The sequence below is a fragment of the Callospermophilus lateralis genome, unplaced genomic scaffold (assembly GCF_048772815.1).
Source record: "Callospermophilus lateralis isolate mCalLat2 unplaced genomic scaffold, mCalLat2.hap1 Scaffold_578, whole genome shotgun sequence".
NCBI classification, from domain to species: domain Eukaryota; kingdom Metazoa; phylum Chordata; class Mammalia; order Rodentia; family Sciuridae; genus Callospermophilus; species Callospermophilus lateralis.
Genome location: NW_027514514.1, coordinates 332,070 through 355,661, shown reverse-complemented (window position 1 = coordinate 355,661; position 23,592 = coordinate 332,070). Strand labels below are relative to the sequence as shown.

The window sequence follows — 23,592 nt, the reverse complement described above, 5'->3', positions numbered from 1 at the left end:
ATTGAAGAACTTATCTTCAACTTTTTAATAAAAGCTAATGTGACTAGAAGTTTAAATATATAAAAATATATACTTTGGTGTTGATATAGCTGTTTTGTAGTAAGATACTTCTGTAGTAAATAAGAAGTTAGAGTCTCTTTACCTAAACCTGTTTTTTCAACACAGGCTGGGGCTTAGTGATGTTGCTGGGCTCAGCAGGGAAGGGGGGGAGTATATGTGATATATCATTCATTCGTGTATATATTCTGCTACTAAATGTCAAATAATTATAAATTCTTCTAATAAGAGCTTTTGCTCTCTCCTAGGATTGGCAGCCACCTTTTGCATGTGATGTTGATAAACTTCATTTTTTACTCCATGGATCCAGAGGCTGAATGAATTGGAGGTAATGTCTTTACTGTTGTTCCTGTTTCCTGTATTCCTGAGGGGTCCACTTTGAAGAGGCTTTGTCACCAATCTGGTAGGGAAAGAAATTATGTCCAATAGTTGATGATCATGGTAAAACAATTTGCAGTAAGGCCATTGAAACAGACAAATTTTATTAAAAGCAATGATACTTGTCAGACACTTTTTGGTCTGTTAGTAAATCCTATATTAAGGCGATAATCATTAGAATTTAGGTTTTGAAAAGAATTACACAGTAGAACAGAGTCTATAGTCCTAATTTCTTCAAAATGCATAACTTTGTCACTTAGATTTAATAACACTTTAGTTTCCTAAGGAAGAGTGAGGAACACAGAACATTCTCTAGAGAACAGATGTTTTTTCAGTTTCTAGCCACCAAGAGCAGGGTAGATAAGACTTGTGTTTTTTGTTAGTTTTAAAATCTGATTTTAATATTGAACTAAACATCCTTAACTGAAACAGAGCACATATCCAACAGATTTTATAGACATTGATAATAGGATTAAAATGTGTATATTGTAAATAATTTCAGTGTATTTTCAAATTCAAATTAAACCTGAAAACAGAAGATAATTACTAACTTAAAATCTTGGTATGATTGAGAATATCTGAATATTGATCCAAATTTTGGTTTGGCTTCAAGTTAAATCTCCCCAAACTGTCCAGCTTATATTTGGCAAGGAGAGTAAAAATAAAAATGACTGTATAGTAATAATATGTTTAAAAAGTTTCCTTTTTTATCTTTAAATTATAGGCACTTTTAAAAATTGATATGGGGGCTGGGGTTGTGGCTCAATGGTAGAGCATTTGCCTGGCATGTGAGAGGTACTAGGTTTGATTGTCAGCACCACGTATAAATAAATGAATAAAAATAAAGATCTTCTAACAACCAAAAATATATATATTTTTTAAAAACTGATATAGACCACATCTGGTGTTGCATGTTTATAATCCCAGATACTTGGGTGGCTGAGCTAGGAGGATCAGAGCTGGGGATGTATGTAGCTCAGCAGTACAGTGTTTATCTAGCATGCACAAGGTCCAGAATCCAATCCCCAGGACCATTGAAAAAAATTTGCTATAGAAGCACTATTATAAATCTGGTTTTAGATTTGTGTTTGAGCAAGTAAGAAAATTTCTACTTGCAACAAGCCTTTGAAATCTTGTTGTAAAAAGACCAAGGTGGGCATATAAAAACTTAAGCTGTAAAATGAAATTGTGTTTACTCTGGTACCTCTTAAATGAAGCACCTTTTAGGGTAAGAACTTATGTTATAAGACTGTTTATTGAGTGTAGAACTCCTTGCCTGACACATGCATGATAAGGGCTAAATTAAGGTTTTGTTGAGTTAGTATATAAGTTTTTAGCCAACTTCATTTATTTACTTTCAGCTATTTCTCTATTAAAGTATGATTGTTTAATCAGCTTTATCTTGTATCCTTTGATTATTTCTCTTGAATTCAGAAATAGTTTTGCATTTAAATATTCTAAGAATGAAAATGTGGCACAGGCAGGTAATAGACATGAGCTTTAAAATAAAACTAGGTAAGTTTATTTTATAAGCAGGCATATATGCCTGTGGTCTGAGCTATTCAGGAAGCTAAGGTGGGAGGATCCCTTGATCCCAGGGATTCAAGCTCATCTTGGGCAACATAGTGAGACATGTCCAAAAATAAGTAAACAAAGACATAAACAAAATATCTGAGATTAATGCTCAGTTTTTTGTCATTTAGGCTCAAACTCGTGTAAAATTGAATTTCCTGGACCAGATTGCAAAGTACTGGGAGTTACAGGGAAGTACTCTAAAAATTCCACGCTTGGAGAGGAAGATCTTGGACTTGTTTCAGCTAAATAAGGTAAAGGGCTAATGACCATCTTACTCATTTATATAATTGTGAACAGTGCATTTGGTTTTCTTTGCCTTGTGAAGAAACTTGTTTAAAATATATAAAGTGAAGCTGGGTGAAATGGCACACTCCTGTAATCCCAGCAACTGGGGAGGCTGAGGCAGGAGGATCGTTAGTTCAAAGCCAACCTTAGCAACTTAGCAAGGCCCTAAGCAACTCAGCAAGGCCCTGTCTCTAAATAATTGAATATAATAAAAAGGGATGTGCCTCAGTGGTAAAACACCCCTGAGTTCAATCCCTGGTACCAAAATCAAAGTAAAGTGAGATTTTTAGTTCCATTGAGTGATAAGAATCAGGTTCCATCTGTCTGGTCTGGAAGTCTTGTGTATTTTGCTGCCACCCGTTTTTGTCATTTTTAAACTCACCAATAATTCTGTAAACTATTTCTTTCCATTTTAGTATAGACAGACAAACTGAAGCTCATGGGGATTTAAGCAAACAAACAACAACAAAAAAAAAAACTACCCAGTTAAAATGGCTGAGCTCATAGTTAAATTCCAGGTCCCACTTTTTTTAAAAAAAAAAATATTTTATTTACATTTTATTTTTCGGCAGACACAACATCTTTGTATGTGGTGCTGAGGATCAAACCTGGGACGCACCCATGCCAGGCGAGCACACTACCACTTGAGCCACAATCCCAGCCCCCCAGGTCCCACTTTAATCTAAAGCCGGCATTCTTTCCACCAAACATTATTTCAGGCTTTCTGTCCCTTAGTTTGTGGAGATTTTAAGGGTCATGGAGTAGGACCAAGTACCTAGGGCCTTTGCTTTAGTAGAGATTTGATTATGATTCTTTTAAAATGACTGCTTTGGGGAAGCAAGAAGTCATTTTGGGAGGGACAAAATGTTTATGAACATATTGTTAAAAGAAATGTTTTAATTGTCTAGCTTGATATTAACAGCACATGCATTTTTTCTTTTACTTGGGAAAAGTATTTTTAAAATATAACATTAGCCAAGAACATTTTGTTCTTGGAGTCTACCTAGGCATGATTTCCACATAAGTGTTTCTAACTTTTGCTATTTTAACAGTTAGTTGCAGAAGAAGGTGGATTTGAAGTTGTTTGCAAGGATAGAAAATGGACCAAAATTGCCACCAAGATGGGTTTTGCTCCTGGCAAAGCTGTGGGTTCACATATCAGAGGGCATTATGAACGAATTCTCAACCCTTACAATTTATTCCTGTCTGGAGACAGTCTGAGGGTGAGTGTTGGGGCTCGCCACATACCTGTTTCATTCACTGCTTGTTGGTATATTATCTTTTAGGGGGAATAAAAAAGCCTTAGTTGTGCTTGAATGACACTGCTCAGAAGACCTTGGTTTTTGGCTGTTTTCTCCAGCGTTGTTATTCTGTTTTGAGAGCAACCATACTTAGACATTTGTTTTTAGAATGAGTAAGATTATAGAGGACATGTTATTTTACTGTCAAAACCTGAAATCTGTTTTTACTCCACAACAGGTGTTTATTTACAAGAAGTTAATTATTGTATACTGTTAGGTTTATACTTTTGCATTTGCTTGCTATTTAAAGCATCCCTGGTTCCCATATTATGAAAGTATAACTTGGAAAATAATTTATTTGTTCTTTTTTGCCAGCAGAGATTCCCAAGGAAAGGGTCATGTAGAATGCTTATATTTGTAAAGGAGAAGGAACTTAAAAATACTGCATAGCTTCAGGGTGTGTGGTGGGATTTAAAACTGTAATCCAGTTAATGGGAGGCTGAAGGAGAAAGAATACAAAATTTAGGACCACCTGGGCAATTTAATGATGCCCTATCTCAAAATCAAATTTAAAAAAAGGCTGAGAATGTAGCTCAGTGGTAGAAGATTCGCCTAGCATATGCCATTCCTGGTTCAATCCTCTGTAACACAATTCAAAACAAAACCAAAAAACCCAAAAGCTTTGAAGCTAATGGGTTCCTTTTTCAGTAGTTCTTACCTAGCCATGTTTGTTTCCATACAGAAATGGTATTTGTGAATTTACTCAGATAAACACTTTTGTTCTCATTAATTAAGGTAAAACAATATTGTAGAAACTTCCCACCTATTTCAAGATTCTGGCAAAAAAGAGAGTCATAATTTATTTAAATCCTTTGAGTTATTCTAAGACTAGAGCAGTGAGCCCTATAATTTTAAAAGTTGTTTCTATGTTATAGAAAGGTAGATAATAACATGGTTTCTGAGGGCAAACCAGTAATCAAAACCCTGTTCTAATATTATAATCTAGTACCATTTGTAATGCTTAAATCCTATAGATTTTCTTCCCTTTCTCCTTTCTTATTTTCAAGTAAATTTTCATTTTAGCCTAGAAGAAAGTGACCAATCTGATATTCAGAAAGCTATGTGTCTATTTTTGTTACTTGGAACTGAACCCAAGGGTGCTTTTATTACTAAGCTACATCCTTACCCTACCACCGGCCCCCCACCTTTTTTTCCTTTACTTTTTTTCCCCCCAATTTTGAGGCAGGGTCTTTTTGTTAAGTTGCTGAGGCTGACTTCAAACTTGATCCTCCTGCCTCAGCCTTCTGTGTAGCTGAAATTACAGGCATGTGCCACCATGCCCAGCTGTTTTAATGTATATTACATGAGTGGTTAGTGAGTCCATGGATGAAATTAAAAACAATATTGAATTTGGAACTTTTATGGTTCTGTTTTATAATCAGACCTAGATAGAGTTGTCCATATAGATTTTCTCTTTTTGAATCTGAAGTGTGGAGGTTGCAGTGACTCAGGGGAGAGAAAGTTCCTGCTTTAAAGTTCCAACATTTCAGAAATATGCCATCTGTATACTTAGGCAGTGGAGTTTTGTTGTTTAAAAAGCATTTAAAAACACAGGGAAGTATCATGAAAATTAATTGCCCCTAATCCTCCTGCTTGTTACTTCTCTTGGCTGTTTTTTATGCATGTATATACAAATTGGCAATGGGTTCTTCCTATACAATATTGTTATCCTGTCTTTTCGACATGAGCATCTGCTATGTCATTGAATGTTTTTAAAAACACAGTTTTGAATGATGGTGTCTTTCCATTTTATATCCAGGTCTTGATTTAATTTCTCCTACTATTGAAAGTTTATATTGGTTTATATTGGTCCCCCTTTTTTTGAGGGGGGGGCGTGGACAGGGAATGGGGGTTCTGGGATTTAACCTAGGGTCTCACACATGATGAGCAGGAGCCATACCACTGAGCTACACCTCTAGCCCCTATGCTCATTTCTCATTGTCAAAATTTGTTTTTATGGTAAAGGAGAATTAGAAAATATAGAGTTTTAAAAAAGAAGTGCACATAATGAAGGATTTATTGCAAATTTATTGCCTAAATTTGGAGAAACTTGAGTAAAGTTGAGCAATGATATATGGGCATTATAGAACACAGGTCTCCATCTTGCATCATCATGTTTTTTAAATGTCTTAAGGGATTACTCTGTGGGATGATGTGCTTATGGTGTGATGCTATTAATCATTTGTAAATTTCTGTTTCTCAAGTAAAGGTTAAAACTAGTGTTTGTGGTAGCATTAGATATAAAACCAAGGCTTCAGGTGTGTGTTTTGATTTATGGTTCAGAACAAAATAATGAAGCTCTTCATGCATATTTCTTTTTTTATATATAGAGAGAGGATTTTAATATTTATTTTTTAGTTTTTGGCGGACACAACATCTTTGTTTGTATGTGGTGCTGAGGATCGAACCCGGGCCGCAAGCATGCCAGGTGAGCGTGCTACCGCTGGAGCCACATCCCCAGCCCTCTTCATGTATATTCTAAAAAGCTGCTAAGCTCGTAGGTCTCAATATATAGAGTCCCCATAGAACTGAACTGATCATAGATAATGGAAATCATTGAAACTAGTGGGAAATAAAAATGGTCTGAATATTTAGTATCTGAATTTCTGACCATCCTTACAGTAATTAGTGTTTCCCAACTTTGGTGTCTCAAATAGAGAGTTCATAGAACACATAAATGGGTTAATTTATGTGATGGGCAAGTTTATTCTTCTCTGTTTGCTTTCTTTAAATGTGCTCCAGATGCTCAATAGAAGACTTGTTATAGAATGGTAGATATTATTTCATAACAATTTTTTTAAAAAACTCAGGTTCTCTCACTTATTACTGGTATTTTATTCATAAGTTTTTCAGACTGTTTAATTATAATATTAATGATATAATAATTGACTTCCAAATAAAATCACTTAGAAAGAACAAAATATTTAGTATTGCTATGTTGTTGTGTCTTTGGTATATTCCTCACTTGATATTAAGTAATCACTTGATGTTCTGTTTTATATATTATATTTCTTAAACATTAGAAAATAGACTGATAATTTGTTTCTCTATGGTTTTTTTTTTGTTTATTCTCCCCACAGCGTCTCTATTTTCTCTGCAAATGTAAAGGAAAAGGAGCTAAACATGTAAATAAGACTATATGGTAATAGTGGTATCCATAATGCCAATAATTCTGGAATTTTCTTATTTTGGTACCTATCATACCAAATACAAATGATATAAAACCTCTAGATGGTTACATTTTGGAACATTTTGCAGGGGGTGTTGCACAGCTGGTATAGGGGATTGAAACCAGGGGAACTTTACCACTGAGCTACAATCTCAGCCCTTTTTATTTTCTATTTTGAGATGGGTCTCACTAAGGTACTGAGGCTGTCCTGAAACTTTTGATTCTTCTGAGTTGCTGGGATTATAAATGTGCATACTTTGCCTAGCTGGAACTCACTTTAAAAAAAATGCTTGCCATGATCCTTCGGTTCATAAACGTGACGATTGGGTGTTCATGCTCCTGTGTGAGATGTGCCTCCCTCTCAACCTTGTTAGGACATGGCATATTACCTTTCTGGCGGGAAAAAAAATGCTTTGCATGCAAGGTAGAATGGTGCACACCTATAATCCCAGCAACTCTGGGCCTCTGGCAGGAGGATCTAAAGTTGCAGGCTACCCTCAGCAACTTAAAACAGTAAGGCCCTAAGCAACCAAGTGAGACCCTGTCTCAAAATAAAATAAAAGGACTGTGGATGTAGCTTAATGATAAATTATCCTGGGTTTAATCTCCTCTATCTCCACCTCCCGAAAGCTTAAGATGTTTGTGGGTTCTCTTATGAAATGGAAGTGCTAACTTAAAATTCATATTAGCTTCAGTGGTGATACTTTGTTGTGTTATGCTGTATTGGCATTAAATACCATGTTTTAGTCAGCTTAGAATTAAACTAAAGGAGAAAGTGAATAAGTAGAGACTTGTATGGTGAGCCAGTTATTGCTTTGAGCTACTGATTAATCTTTGCTTTGTGAGTTAGACTTTGTTGGAGATATGCAAACCTTGGAATGCTTGTCACATGTCCTGTTTTCTCAATTCAGGTGGTATATTTTGGTGACAGCATTGCTTAGTTATTTCTAAAACTACAAGATGGTAAAATTGTAAAAAACCTATTGGATTCCCCTTTTTATTACTCCAAACACTTTTTGAAAAATAAGATAGTCTTAATGTAGGAAATTATTTTTGGAACATATTAGGGGTCTTTTTAACAACTTGTCTTCAATTAATTGACAGTTGCAAGCAAGGGAAATTGCAAATGGCTCTTTGGGAGTGTCTGGAACCTGCTGTGGTTTCCTGTGACTTAATGAGATCAATGAAATAAATTGAAGAAACCAAATTTAGTTGTTTAAAAAAATTTAAGCTGTTGTACTTATTACATGTGTGTATATTATTAGTTGTTAGTTTTTTAAAACAGATGCAAACTTGTCTTTGTATTTAGATTTTAAAAAATAGACCTGTATGTTATCTACATAAATAATTGTACCATGTAAAAATACATCAAAACCAGATTAAAAAAAAAAAGAAGGGAGATTCATTAATGCAATTTATTTTATGTTTAGTGTCTACAGAAGCCCAACCTGACCACAGACACAAAGGACAAGGAGTACAAACCCCATGATATTCCCCAGAGGCAGTCTGTGCAGCCCTCAGAAACCTGTCCCCCAGCCCGAAGAGCGAAACGCATGAGAGCTGAGGTGAGAGCTTCTCCAGGTCCGTTAGCAGACATTGTGGAATTGTGGTGCTACGGCTGTCCAACAACTGTACCTATGCTTTTTATAGTTTTGAACCTTATTCATCTCACACAAGGAGGCTTTGTGTATTCCAGCATTTACACTTGTGGGGTGGGGGTGGTGGGAACTGTTCCAGCAAAGGGATAAGAAATTGAAGAGCTTTTTCTGGGCTTATGTTGCCTGGATAGCTGCTGAGTTGTAACTAGTCAATACTTAGGAAGAATGGGTGTTCTTGTGCTTCTATTTGGATTGCCCATTGCCCTTTCTTTCTTTCTTTTTTTTTCAATTTTTAGTTGTATATGGACACAATACATTCATTTATTTATTTTTATGTGGTGCTGAGCATCAAACCCAGTGCCTTACATGTGCTAGGCAAGTGTTCTGTCACTGAGCTACAACCCCAGTCTGCCCATTGTACTTTCAAAGGTGATATACATTGGAGATTAAGGGTGGGAGATGTGAAGATGGGGAGTTGTTAGTTTTTTAAAACAGGTTAGAGAGTGAAAGCCATAATTCTTAGACTTACTGAAAAGTAGCATGGAACCAATGTCAAATACTTAGCTGAGAGAGAATTGGGAAGCTTAAAGTAACATTAAATATATGAGGTGAAATAAAAGGAAAATCAGGAGAATAGTAAAAAGACTGATAAGAAGTTTCCCTGGAAAAGAAAGAATATTTTTTCAGTTATCTTGTTCCATACAGAGGTGTAAACTTTTTGGATTCCTGTATAGTCTGTCTGATAGCATGTATGTTTTAGGATTCAGAATATATAGGGAACATTTAGAAATGAGAAGCTTCATATTGCAGTAACCACACTTCTCAATCTCTTGACTATTTAATAATCATTGACAAAGATGGAAAAAAAAGACTCAGCCATTTTGCTTTCTGAGAAAATGAATAAATAAGAGAAGTGTTGTTTTACTTTGATAAGTTGGAAATATGAAAAACTTTAGTAACCCCATTTTTTGAATGAGGGAAACTATCTAGAATAGGAAAATAGTTATTCAAAAGCCATAAACATATTAAGTTTGTTAATTAAAGAACCAGTTTTTTTGAGCATATCCTTGATCTTTAATAAACCTAAGTACTATGTGTAACTATAATGCTCTAATAAAAAATAATTGTGTAGATAAGCTGGGCATGGTGGCACACCCTTGCAATTCTAGCTATTTAGGAGGCCTAAGGCAGGAGAATCACAGGTTTTCCTCCAATCTGGCATAGGTGAGACCCTTTCTCAAAATAAATAAGGGCTAGGGATATAGCTCAGTAGCAGAATGTTTGCTTAGCATGAGCAAGGCCCCTTGGTTCAATTCTCATTACTTCAAAAAAAATAAATAAATAAATAATAGTCGGGTGTGGAGACACATGCCTGTAATCCTAGCAGCTAGAGAGGCTGAGGTAGGAGGATCACAAGTTCAAAGCTAGCCTCAGCAACTTAGTGAGACTCTAAGTGGGACACTGTCTGCAAATAAAATATAAATAGGGCTGGGGATGTGGTTTAGTGGTCACGTGCCCTTCAGTTCAATCCCTGGACACCCCCCTCCAAAGGGGGAAAAAAAGATAAAAGAAATAATGAAATAACTGAGACACATGTCCTGAGATATGGATGCCTACATCTTACCTCAGTGACACCTTTAGAAGAAAATCTCTTACTTATGGACATCCTTAATATACCTGAATGAACAAGGGCAAAGTGATATATAGTTTCAGAAACACTACTTGGTTAACAGATCACAAAAATAATTTTGGTTTTTTTTTTCCCAAAAAAATATCAGTACTGGGCTGGGGATATAGTTCTATTGGTAAGAGTGCTTGCTTTGCATGCACAAGGCCCTCGGTTCTAATCCCCAGCACCGCAAAAAGAAACAAACAACAATAACCACAACAAAACCCAATAAATATTAGTACTTTGAGAAACAATAGAAACCAAGACTGGCTTATATACCCTCAATGAGAAGGAAGTCCTTAATAGTTTATTGATGTTAAAAGTATAGTTTATAATGATGGTTTGTAAAAAGAATTGAAGAAAATTTTAGAAGCTGAATTTTCTGTGAATACTGGTAGACCTTGAAAAGAAGTCAACAAAAATAAATAAGCTTCCAGGAGGAAAATAAGAGTTGTTTCCAATTTGAGTAGTAATATTTCCCATAATTTGTTCCTGATTTTTCATTGTTATTTTTGGTGGGGAAAGGGCCTATTTTATTTTATTTTTATTTTTTAAAACATAAAATAGTGGAGAATACTCTGTTAACTTCTAAGTTTCTCCTTTATACCTTAAGTAAGAGTTGTGTCAGGACTGGTGTTGTGGCTTAGTGGTAGAGCCCTCACCTAGCATGAGTGAGGAACTGGGTTCAATCCTCAGCACCACATAAAGATAAATAAAATTATTGTGTCCATCTACAACTAAAAAACATTAAAAAAAAAGTTGTTTCAAAGATGAGGTGGTCTCCAAGGGAAGAGAGAAGTGTGTTTTGAATTCCTGATTAACAGATATAGTTTGTAAGATTATATAAACCTGTACAGTTTATATTCTTTAAAGATTTCTTTCTTTTTAAAGAAAGTATTCATATATATGATAATTTCTTTTAGGCCATGAATATTAAAGTAGAGCCAAAAGAGACAACAGAAGCCAGAACTCATAATCTGAGACGTCGAATGGGTTGTCCAACTCTAAAATGTGAAAATGGTAAGAAAGTTTATTTATGAATAAGAAAGAAAACATAGCTGAGTACGGTGTATTCCCAGCTACTTAGGATGTTGAGGCAGGAGGATCACAAGTTTGAGACCAGCCTATGCAATATAGTGAGACCTGTCTCAAAATAAAATAAAATTTCCTGGGATGTAGCTCAGTGCTTACCTAGATTTGGGAAGCTCTGGGTTCAATACCCAATATAAAAAAAGAAGGAAGAAGGAGGTGATGGGGTGAAGAAGGAAGCAGAGAACAGCATAATACAGAAAGATCTAACTTTGGATTGCCTCCCACAGACAAAGAAATGAAAAGTAACGTCAAGGAAGAACTCACTGAGAAGAAAGATTATATTGTAGAAAGTGAGAAGGAAAAGCCCAAGAGTCGATCTAAAAAATCCACCAATGCTGTGAGTTGATTTCTTCCTTTCTCTTTTCCCCCATTTCTTCTTTCCTCCTTTCATTTCTTCCTTTTGAGTCTCTTTACCCTGAAGCTTATACTTTTGTGCCGTACTTAGGTTAGGTTAACTTACTGCCTGACAATGAAAAGATCTTTTTGAGTCAGTTTATACTATCAGTTTGTAAATGAAGAAATACACGAGAACCTTATAAAGACAGTGTAGTAATATGGGGAGGCGGTAGGGGCAGCTGTTTTTCTAGAGTACATTCTGTTGAGCACTGAATAGTAAACAAGCTGTATCATATATTGAATCAACGAACCTACCTTCAAATGAGCTGAAGGCTATGTCAAAAACCAGTTTGGTGTTTTCCAACTTTCCATCTAGCAAGGGAAAGGAACAGAAAAAAGAAATGAAATATAAAACAGAGAAAGGAAGGAAAGAAGAAGAAAGGAGCCTAGGGATTAGTGGGTAGGACATGGCAGAGATGGGGAGCTGTTTACTCTGTTAGACACTTTTGTTTAAAGTGAAACTAGAGTGTTAGGCTCTGATTGCCCTCATTTCCTGCTCCCACACCGGTAAATATACCTCACCAGTGGGTATTTTGGGGGAACTTTTAAACACTGACCCTTACTTAATTAGAATTTGAAGTGGTAGTTTAATGTAGTTAATTAACTTTAAAACTTCTCTTCTTTTAAATATGGCAAAATTGAATTTTTCCTTCATAAATTCTACTTTTGGTTAGCGGGTAATTATTACCTAGCACCTTATTCTTCTAGAAGGCTTTTTTTTTCTTTTAAGGTTGGGTCATAAGCTTTTTAAAATATACTTGTTTTAATTGTATATAAACACAGGGCTGAGGATAGAACCCAGTGCCGCACAGGGGCTAGGCAAGCACTCTACCACTGAGCCACAACCTCAACCCTGAAAGACTTATTTTTAAACTACCAAAAGGTAGCAATGTAAATATAGGACAATTGAGAAAAAATATTCAGAAACTTGGGAGATCACATTTTGAAACTGAGGTTGCATGAAGTATTATGAAATACCTTTTATAGAAAATGAAGGGTTTTTTTTTTTTTATTTTAAATATCCCTTATAGAAGTTGTACAACTGGAAGTAGGCTGGAAAGACTACATACATGTCTTAGATCCATTTCATTCTTACAGTTTCACTAAATCAAGTAATAGCTTATTCTGCTTTGTTCTACCCTCTTTTTCATTGATGCAGGTGGACCTGTATGTCTGCCTCTTGTGTGGCAGTGGCAATGATGAGGACCGGCTTCTCTTATGTGATGACTGTGATGACAGTTACCATACCTTTTGCTTGATTCCACCACTCCATGATGTTCCCAATGGAGACTGGAGGTGTCCTAAGTGTTTGGCTCAGGTAAAAATTAAAGACAGTGGTAACATTAGAAAATGTCTTCTGGAGTACTTTTTCTTTGCCTGGTGGTTTAGATTTGGCAATGGATAATAGTGAAGTTCAGGAAGAAAATTGGATTGACCCTGAATAGGATAGAAGTCTTAGAAGTAAATTCCACAGTGTGGCTGAGAAGGGGGGGGGGGAGTAAAAAAATGTAAGATATAATTACATTGCTTTTAAAAAAATCTCATTGTAAAAAGCACTGCATATTCTTAGCAAGAATTCTTGAAACACTGAACAACTGAAAATAGAGATAGTTCACAGTGCATAGATAACCATCATATCAGTGTATATTCATCCAGACTCTCTTCTATTTTAAACAAATGAAATTACATTACATAAGCAATTTTAGTGATCTACTTTTTAAAGTATTTTTGTGTATTTACTGATACTTGCCATCACTTTTTATGAGGATTATTTTATACTATTTATAATGAAGCAGTCACTTGAATACTATGTTTGCGTTAGGATTAGATTATATAATAAGGTGGATAATAGGGATGAACTTGGCTGGGGTTGTGGCTCAGTGGTAGCACTGGGTTTGATTCTCAGCACTACATACAAATAAATAAAATAAATGTCCATCAACAACTAAAAAATATTTTGAAAAAAATAGGGTTGAACTTGCAAGATGGTCTGGAATATTCAAATTCATTAATTTTCTATAATCTAGGGCCACCTGTAACTGCCTGCTAACTTCTCAATGTTTAGTTTTTTTTTTAGTACTGGGGATTGAACCTAGGGCTGCTTTACCAATTAACTACATTGCTGATCCTTTCTATTTTTTATTTTGAGACAGGATTTTACTAAGATGCTTAGGGCCTTGCTAAGTTGGTGAGGCTGCCCTTGAACTTGGGATTCTCCTATCTCAGTCTCCCAATTTGCTGGGGTTATAGGCATGCACCACTGTGCCTGGCTCAGTGTTTGTTTTTGATGGCATAGTTAGGATATAATTAACTAATGCTGTTCAGAGAGCCATTCTACTTCCATCAAGTGTTTTATCTCTATTTTGATGATATATTATGTGTTGATTTTTTTCTTAGTTTTAACTCTCTGAAGGACATTATTCCTCTCATTATTGAAAAATTTTTTTTGGTTCTGAAAGAAGCAAGGTTTTAGGCTGCCTCTTTTCTGTGTGTGTATGTGGGTTTGGGGACAAAGAGTTAATAATTGGTGATTGAACTCAGGTAACTGTACCACTGAGCTATATTCCTAGTCACTGCTTTATATCCCCCCATTTAAATTTATTATTTTGAGATAGGATCTCACTTATTTGCCCAGGCTGGCCTGGTAGTTGTTATCCTTCTGTTTCAGCTTCCCCATGCCCAGCCTAGGATGCTTCTTCATAGAGATTTAAATTATTCAAAGATGTGATTATTTAAGTAAATTTATTTGCTTGCTAGAACACCCTTCAAATTTCAGGCAGATTGATTTTTTTTTTTTTAAACGGAGACATTGCATAGAAGTAAAAAAAAATAAAACTTTTTTTTTTTAAAGAAAATCTGTCCTTTTGATGATTGACAAGATAGACTTGTAGACTTGACATTTTCAGGTGCCACCTAGAACACAAACTTTCTTTTTTATTTGCAGGGATGTAGTAAACCACAAGAAGCATTTGGCTTTGAACAAACAGCCAGGGACTACACCCTTCGTACTTTTGGGGAAATGGCAGATGCATTCAAATCTGATTACTTCAACATGCCAGTCCATGTATGTACACATTTACTGCTCTGATAGAGGATTTTAATAACTTTGGAGACAGAAATGACACTTTTAATTTTTAATGATATTAAAATTCCACAATAAAATGCATTCTGATTCATCTAAGAATTTCACTAGAGATACCTTTTTCACAGAGATTATACAGTAGCAGTAGTAAAAATAGCAATAAAGAAAATCACCTACAGTCCCTTTAGCCCAATGCATGTAATTTAAAGAATACAGCAAAAATTTATTGACAACTTACTATGTGCCAAGCTGTGTGCTTTGCTTGGGAATGCATTTGTTGTATATTAGCTAGTTGCATGTAAGTTAGTATTATGAACTTCATAGGATTCTTGTTTTAATTCTCCCTGGTTCACCTAGCACTATAAGCATGCTTCATTCAGCATTTAATAGTCTATCAAATGAATATGACAAAACTAAATGGTTTCCTTTAGTAATTCTAGTTATTTAAAGCTGGGGTCTTCCTCAGTTCTAAATAAATGCTATAGCAAACACTTCATCCATGTTGATCTCTGTAATTGAATTATGTTCTTTGAATGATTGCTGAGATCTAATGTTCTCATAAATAAGAATATTTATTCCTTACCCTACCCCCAAAGGTCCATCAATTTATGGCACTCCAGCTTTACTTGTTTGTGTGTGTGTGTGTGTGTGTGTGTGGTGCTGGGATTTGAACCCAGAACCTTGTATATGCAAGGCAAGCACTCTACCAACTGAGCTATATTCCCAGTCCCAACATCCAGCAGTATATGTTAATTAGCCTGTTTTTCTTTATTATCACCAACATTAGCTAAAATGTTTGTTTATTTAATTGGCTTATGTTTATTCTCCATTTGAATTTTTAGGTCTTTTGTTTCCTTGTATATTATAGTATTTGCCAGTTTTTGCTCAGCCAATTCTAGTGACTTGCAACCTATCTATGGTTGGCTTTTTATTTTAATTAAAAGATGAAAGATGTTTAAGTTACTTACTTGACTGTGTACTCAAGTCAGATATCAACAGATCCTTGACAGTCTGGTGCCTTTTTATAGGGCATTCTGCCCAAATTAATTGTTCTTTTTGTTCATACTCTGCACCCTTGTCTCTTTTTTTAATCATCATTACCTACTTTACTCTTCTTTTCATATCTAGTAAAAAAAAATGGATGGACTCAAAGACAATGTGTTCAAAAGCCTCTTGAAGTATAAAGCATCATTCTAAACACAGATGACCATTATTTTTATACTGTCCTCAACCAAGTTGTGTACTACATTTCTGAAAAGACAAACATTCCCAATTTTTGAATATCAGCATTTTACATTCTTTAGCTACTTTTTATAATCATAGCCAGGTTCGTGATAGAGGAACATGAATTCTTAATTTTTTTTTTTTTTTAGAATTTAAAAATATATATATATATTTTTTTTAGTTTTCAGCGGACACAACACCTTTCTTTGTATGTGGTGCTGACGATCAAACCCAGGCTGCACGCATGCCAGGCAAGCGCGCTATCGCTTGAGCCACATCCCCAGCCCCTGAATTCTTAATTTTTATGTTGCCGTTTCTTTTCTTTTTTTGGTAACCAGGATGGAACACAGCATGTATTACCACTGAGCTTCATCCTTGGTCCCTTTGTATTTTATATTTTAAGACAGGGTCTCACAAAGGTGCTCAGGTTGGCCTGGAACTTACAATCTTTGCTTTAGACTCTGAGTCTCTGGGATTATAAGCATTGCACCATTGTACGCAACTCTTAATGCTCCTTAATTATAAAATTCCTTTTAGAAAATAAAGATGTTTCCTGAATTGCCTGGGATCAATTATGGAATGATATGGAGAGAATCTTCCCTTAGAAGTCTGGTCCATGATTCCTGTCATTAATTTACCTAGTTACATCAGTCATAGGCAGTTTGTAAATGAGTAAGAAAACTCACCTTTTCCTCTTATTATATTTTTATATGGTTCCCACAGAACTGGTGGAGAAAGAATTCTGGCGATTGGTAGGCACTATCGAAGAGGATGTCACAGTGGAATATGGAGCTGATATTGCTTCAAAGGAATTTGGAAGTGGTTTTCCTGTTCGAGATGGAAAAATCAAACTTTCACCTGAGGACGAGGTAGGCCCAAATAGTAAGGAACTTTTAGTTTGAGGGAGACTTGTGCATTTAAAGCTATGATTCAGCATATCCTTGATCTAAAGAGCCTGCTACTGGATTAATAGCATCCTTATTATTATTATTATTTTTTAATGGGATCATTTTTTTAAACCTTTATTTCACTTATTTTTATGTGGTGCTGAGGATCAAACCCAGGGTCTTGCACATGTGAGGCAAGGGCTCTACTGCTGAGCCACAACCCCAGCCAGCATCCCCCAACCCCAGCATCCTTATTATAAAAAATGAAAGTCCATGTATGTGGCTTGAAAGTTTAAGTACTTATTGAAATTCTGTTTGGTCCTTGAAGTAATTTATTATTACTTTCAGCAGATCCTTAATTATCAGATTTTTAGTGATTTCAAGGAAAGTTGGAAGACAATAGAACAATTCTAGTCCTAATTGTACCACTACATTTTATATCATGGTGATAAGGGAAAATAACTTTGCCTTCAGATTGTATAACTTAATTTCTCCTTCTGAAGAAAATCTAAGAGTTTTATTTATTTATTTATCTTAAAATTATGTCTATGAGTCTATTGTTTTCTACACCATCAGGTTTCTTAAAATAAATTCTATCCTGTTAGGAAGTAAACAAAAAAAATAAATATATAAATATATTCTAACACACACAGGAAATGGGTAATTCTATATCTATAGCTTGATGAATTTTCACAAACTAAGCACACCCATGTAACCAGCAGTCGAATAAGAATTAAGAATCCGCGCCCAACTCCCCCTTTGCCCTCTCTCCTTCATTACTTTACCTCTTTCAGGATAACCACTATTCTGACTTCCAATACCGAAGATTACTTTGCCTATTTTTGAACTTTAGTATCTCTGTATCCAGGGTCTTGTTAGATTGCCCAGACTGACTTTGAAATTGCAGTCTTCCTGCAGCAGCCTCTTGAGTCACTAGGATTACAGCCTTTTCCACCAATCCTGGAACAAGTCCATTTATATAAAGCTTCAAATGAGGCAGAACTAATCTACGGGCATCCTAAAATTGAGCATGTTGACCCCTCTACTTCCCACTCCCTTTTATTTGGAAGGAAATTATTTTCCAGACAGCCTTTGGAAATAGAATTCTAAAGTATTAACATGGTACAGCTAAAACTTTACCCTCATTTTTCTTATTTTTAGGAATATCTTGATAGTGGCTGGAATTTTAACAATATGCCAGTGATGGAGCAGTCTGTCCTTGCCCATATTACTGCTGATATATGTGGCATGAAACTCCCTTGGTTGTATGTGGGAATGTGCTTTTCTTCATTCTGTTGGCATATTGAAGACCATTGGAGCTATTCCATCAAATACCTGCACTGGTGAGAAATCCCACATAGAAATTATAAGCAGTATGTAAACTGGGTAGAAAAACTTTCTGTTCCTCTCAAATATGTCTCAGCTATGTTTGAAGACTGATGAGCTAGTTTTTTTCACTGCTATTATAATAGGCATCCTATTAAGGCAGTAGTAGTTTATAAAGCTTCCTAGAAAGTACATGGATCCTCTAAATTGTACACTGTAGCCTGAGAAGTGTAGCCTGTTTCTGTGGAGTAAGTTTTTACTCATAGAATGGTTTAAAAAGCTTTGGACTGTACTTTCCTATAGAAAATTGTATTCAATGGCAATTTGGGAATAGAGGCAGGCTATAGGTACATAGTATCTTCCAGGTCCTTGGGATGCCAGCTTCCTTTTTGTTGGGTGGAATTCTGTCACCACAACACTTTGAGGGAACCTCATCCTTGTGTCTGTGAATTTTGTGGATGCAGATACTTGGACCTCTATTCTCAAAGCCATTTCTTCACATCTATTTTCCCCCCTTTATTCATCTTGCTTCTAAATATAAAAATATTTGAAGATTCATAATTCACTTAAATCCTTATATAAGGAATTCAAGAATGTACCACAAGAAAGAAGAGATGGCATATATACGTATGGCATCAGTTCTTCCTCCCTGGGCAGTTACTCCCAGCTGTAAAGTGAAGATGATATTTATCATATCTCACAGGGATGTTACAGATTAATTGGTTGACAATTGAAAATGCTTTGAAGAATAAGAGCTCTTTAGAAGTGCTAATTGCCTTATCATTTTTGATGTAACCTCATCTGTCAGAATGGGCAAGGGAAGAGGAAGATGGAGAGTTGCCATCTCTTGTCAGTTGCTGTAGGAAACCGTGGAACTTCATATCCTGTAGATCCCTTATTATTACAAATTCTGAATATCTGCATTTTTTAAAGGGTTAGTTAGTTAAAAGTGGGAGCTGGGAGAGGAATGGACCTCAGCTAGAAAGTCTCATGCTTACACTTACACTTGAAGGTAGAAAATGCATTACATATTTTCAGATCACATTTATAATGATACTTCCTCAATTTGAACATTCCTTTGTAACTAAGTCTTACACAGCAGGGTCTGAAAAATACGAACTGATTAACATTTTGTTTTGTGTTGGTATTGCAGATTGATTTATTTTTATAATCTCTTTCCAGGGGTGAGCCAAAAACCTCTATGGAGTCCCAAGGTATGCTGCTGAGCAGCTGGAAAATGTAATGAAGAAACTAGCTCCAGAGCTCTTTGTGTCCCAACCAGATCTCCTCCATCAGCTTGTGACCATCATGAACCCCAATACCCTGATGACTCATGAAGTGCCTGTATGTTCTGGTTAATCCTCCTATCACTCCGACTTACTAATTCACCACTTATTCCCTATTATTTACTTTTTAATGAAGTTGATTTGGTTACCTGTTTTCCATAGGATACTTCATAGCAGAAACAGGTGCTTGATGCAAGTTGGTATTATATATATAGCATTAACCCAGTGGGGGTAGTCACTCAAATACCACAGAAACTGATTTGTTGCAGCTAATACCTGGATAACTGAATGGTCTTGCTTTGCCAAAAAAAAAAAAAAGTGTGATATTTTTCTTTTTTTCTTTCTCATTGTTCATTCAATGGCTTTAGTATATTCATAGGTTGTGCAACTCTCACCACTAATATGTTCTAGACTGAATTTTTTTTATGACTTCAGTCTTATAATCAGTAAAACAAAAACTTTTTTAAAAAAATATTTTTTAGTTGTAGTTGGACACAATACCTTTATTTTATTATTTTTATGTGGTGCTGAGGATCAAACCCAAGGCCTTTCACGCTCTACTGCTGAGCCACAACCCCAGCCCTAAAGCAAAAACTTAAATGATCTCTCAGTATACATAGTTTACTATGAAAATGGCTAGATTTTGTAATAAATAGAGTGGTGTTAGAATTCTTTATATTCTGTCCCTATTTGAAAAATAATTATATTGAATGTATATGATCTTCATTTTGAATGGTGAACCAAAGTATCATTCTTAATAGAAATTATTTATATTGTACCCCTATCCCCAAGTTTTATTTTAAGTGAAAATTTACTTCTAGGTCTTGAGCTTGTTCAGGGCTCCCAGTCTTGACTTGGAAGGTGCTGTGGATATTTTCTCTGAGATTGCTGTTACATAAAGTAACATTCATATGCTTGCTTTCTTTTGGATAATACTCTGAAGATATTTTGGGAGTCTATATTGATTTTTTTTTTTTTTTTTTTTTTTGCTGCTTGGGATTGAACCCAGGGCCTTGTGCACTTGTGTATACAAGGCAAGCACTCTACCAACTGAGCCTTATCCCCAGCCTGGGAGTCTATATTGAGATGTATGGAATTGAAGAGTCCATCCTAATTAGCTAAATAAAATGTAAATGATAGACTAATAGTGTTAAAATGAATTATTTTTATTTTAATTTTTTTTAATTGTAGATGAACACAATACCTTTGTTTTACTTATTTATTTATATGTGGTGCTGAGGATTGAATTCAATACCTTACATGTGCTAGGCAAATGCTCTGTGACTTAGCTACAACCCCAGCCCTAAAGTGAGTTCTTGATCTTGCTGTGACCTAAATTTTATCTGTTTTGGCGCCACAGGTTAGTTAGTCAATGGGAATAGACTGAAAAGACATTTCATTGAGGTATCATAAGTTATGCATGGGCTATAACTGATAAAATAATGACCAATAAGTACTAAAATTCTTCCATACTTTCATTGTTAGTACTTTGCTCATTGATCCCTGCCCCCCCTAATGTGGATTGGTCTTGCCCCATTTGTCAAAAGTAGCTTGCTCAATGCAAGACTTGGCTCTAGTTCTTTAGTATTTGAGCAAATCATGCAAGACTACATTCTGGACCTACAGAAGTAGATGAATAAGCTGGGTGCAGTGGCTCACACCTATAATCCCAGTGATCCAGGAGGCTAAGGCTGGAGGATCACAAGTTCAAAGCCAGCCTCAGCAATTTAGTGAGGTCCCAAGCAGTTTAGTGAGACACCCTGTCTCAAAAATAAAAGGGTCTTGCCAATTTGCACTCCTGAGTTTAATGCCCTGTACCCCAAACAAACAAAATAGATGAATGAGCTCCTTGTGAGCTCCTTGTGCAATAGGGATTCACAATTTAAGGGGAAAAGGGACAAAGTTTATGTAGAAAATGGAAAGGGTGGTGTGGTTTGTTAGTGTCAAGTAGACTATTGAGATTCAGAAAGGGCTTATAAATTAGATGCCATCTGAAGTAGGAGTTTGATCTTCTGCTTATCGGTGTTTGGCAAAGAGTAGGAGAGGAAGAAAGTAGTTCAGATAGAAAGGATTTTGCTCATGTGACACAGTCTGTCTTTATGAGAACTCCAATAGAGTCATTACCATGCATATGTCTGGGCCCCATCACTAGAATTTCTGATTTTTTTGGGGTCTTGACCACAGTTGGAACAACCATAAATTCGAGATACAGAGGCTTAAAAAGCTGTGTGCTCTTATGTAAGTTCAGTGTAAAAGTTGTGTGCCTTGAATAATACAGGTGCTTTTGGTGTTTGGTTAATCCAAAGAGTGGAATGATAGGAAGTAAATTTGAGATCCAAATCAGGAAGAGCTCTGTATGAGATTCTTTTAAAAAATATATATTTTTGAATTGTAGTTGGACACATGTCTTTATTTATTTGTTTTTATGTGGTGCTGAGGATCAAGCCCAGGGCCTCCCACGAGCTAGGCAAGCGCTCTACCACGGAGCCACAACCCCAGCCCTATTATGATATTCTTGAAATAGAATCTTCAGCTGGTGGTAGGTTATCCTGTTTGGGGCTAATGAAATTACATTAGGATTTTTTTTAAATGATATCAGGGATGCTTAACCACTGAGCCACATCCCCAACCCTTTTATTTTTAATTTTTTTAATTTTTTAAAAAAATTTGAGACAGGGTCTTGCCAATTTGCTTGCCTTCCAGAGTATGCCCTTGAATTTGTGATCATCCTGCCTCAACCTTCTGAGATAATGGGATTACACCATCATACTCAGTAGGATATTCTTTATGGTAGCTGTATTTAGAAAAATTATCAAAAAAATCGATCCTGGATGTGGTCAAAGTTTTGTATTGGAAGCCATATTTTTTGTTCAGAGTAACTAACTATGGTAGCCTGGGGTACTTGCTCCATCTTGTGGCAGAAATTAGGTGACATTCTATCTATAATTTTTCTTTTCTTTTTTTCTTCAGTTTTAACTGGCAGAAAGCTTCATGTTTTGGAGAATCACCTAATAGTTTATGTCCAAATTATCTTTGGTGAGAGTGTAATTGAGAACCTCAAAAATCTCTAATTGTCTGTCTTTTTAGGTTTATCAAACGAATCAGTGTGCTGGAGAGTTTGTGATTACATTTCCAAGAGCTTACCACAGTGGTTTTAACCAAGGGTTTAATTTTGCTGAGGCTGTTAACTTCTGCACTGTTGACTGGGTATGTAATTACAAATTAGTGAGCTTTTTCTAACTGTGGAAATGGAATATAATGCTTTCAAACCTGCCCTGTGTATTGTTACTATAACCCGTTGATGTTCAGCTGGACAGTCTGCAAATTGTTTTCCAGTCCATAAAGAGATAAGGCTCTTTGTACCACATTGTAAATCAAGCTTATGTAATATAATCACAATTATTTAATTCCACTAACTTTTTCTTTCTTTTGTAGCAAGACTTTATTTTTTGTTTTTGTTGTGACTTTTTGTTTGTTTGTTTTTTGTTTTTGATTATTGTTCTTTTGAGATGGGGTTTCACTATGTTGCCCAGGCTCACCCCAAGTTCCAGGGCTCAAGTGACCTTCTTTAGCCTCTTCAGTATCCTGACTTAATGATGAAAGGAGGCTATTGATTAATATTCTGCAACTCTGGTCTGGAACTTTGTCCATACTGGTTTAAATTATTCACAGTATTGCAATTTACTGACACATTTGGTTTCCTTTAGTTATAAAGTTGAATATTTTAAAAAAGTATATTTTAGTTGTTGATGGACCTTTTTTTTAAAAAATATGTGGTGCTGAGATTCCATTGCCTTCATACATGCTAGTATGATATTTTATAGTGTGATATTTGGTACCCAACTAAGGTACCCAATATGCTAGATCTTTGAGATCCAAAGATATATAAGGTCTGGGTCTAGTCTTGGTATCTTAGTCTGGTTTTAGAGTTGATAAATGTTTTAACCCAGAATGCGACATTTGATTAACTGATAGTACAAGTTAGAAGTTTTGGGAAATAGAAGATGAGTGTATCTCCTCCTTTCTTTCAACACAGCTGCCATTAGGCCGACAGTGTGTGGAGCATTACTGCCTGCTTCACCGTTACTGTGTGTTTTCCCATGATGAGATGATATGTAATATGGCGTCTAAGGCTGATGTACTAGATGTTGTAGTGGCTTCAACTGTTCAGGAAGACATGGCCATTATGATTGAAGATGAGAAAGCCTTAAGGGAGACTGTTCGTAAATTGGTTTCGCCTCACCTAATTGCATGTCATCCGGGTATA

The 23,592-nt window shown here is 35.7% G+C and overlaps 1 non-coding gene and 1 pseudogene across 1 annotated transcript; both read left to right on the top strand.

The window, feature by feature from the left end:
• LOC143386855 (lysine-specific demethylase 5B-like) overlaps positions 1 to 23,592 on the top strand; it is a 59,123-nt pseudogene that overhangs the window by 13,708 nt on the left and 21,823 nt on the right.
• On the top strand, positions 7,064 to 7,164 carry LOC143386856 (small nucleolar RNA U13). The gene has a single exon (XR_013089738.2). It is a non-coding gene; the product is annotated as a small nucleolar RNA U13 (small nucleolar RNA).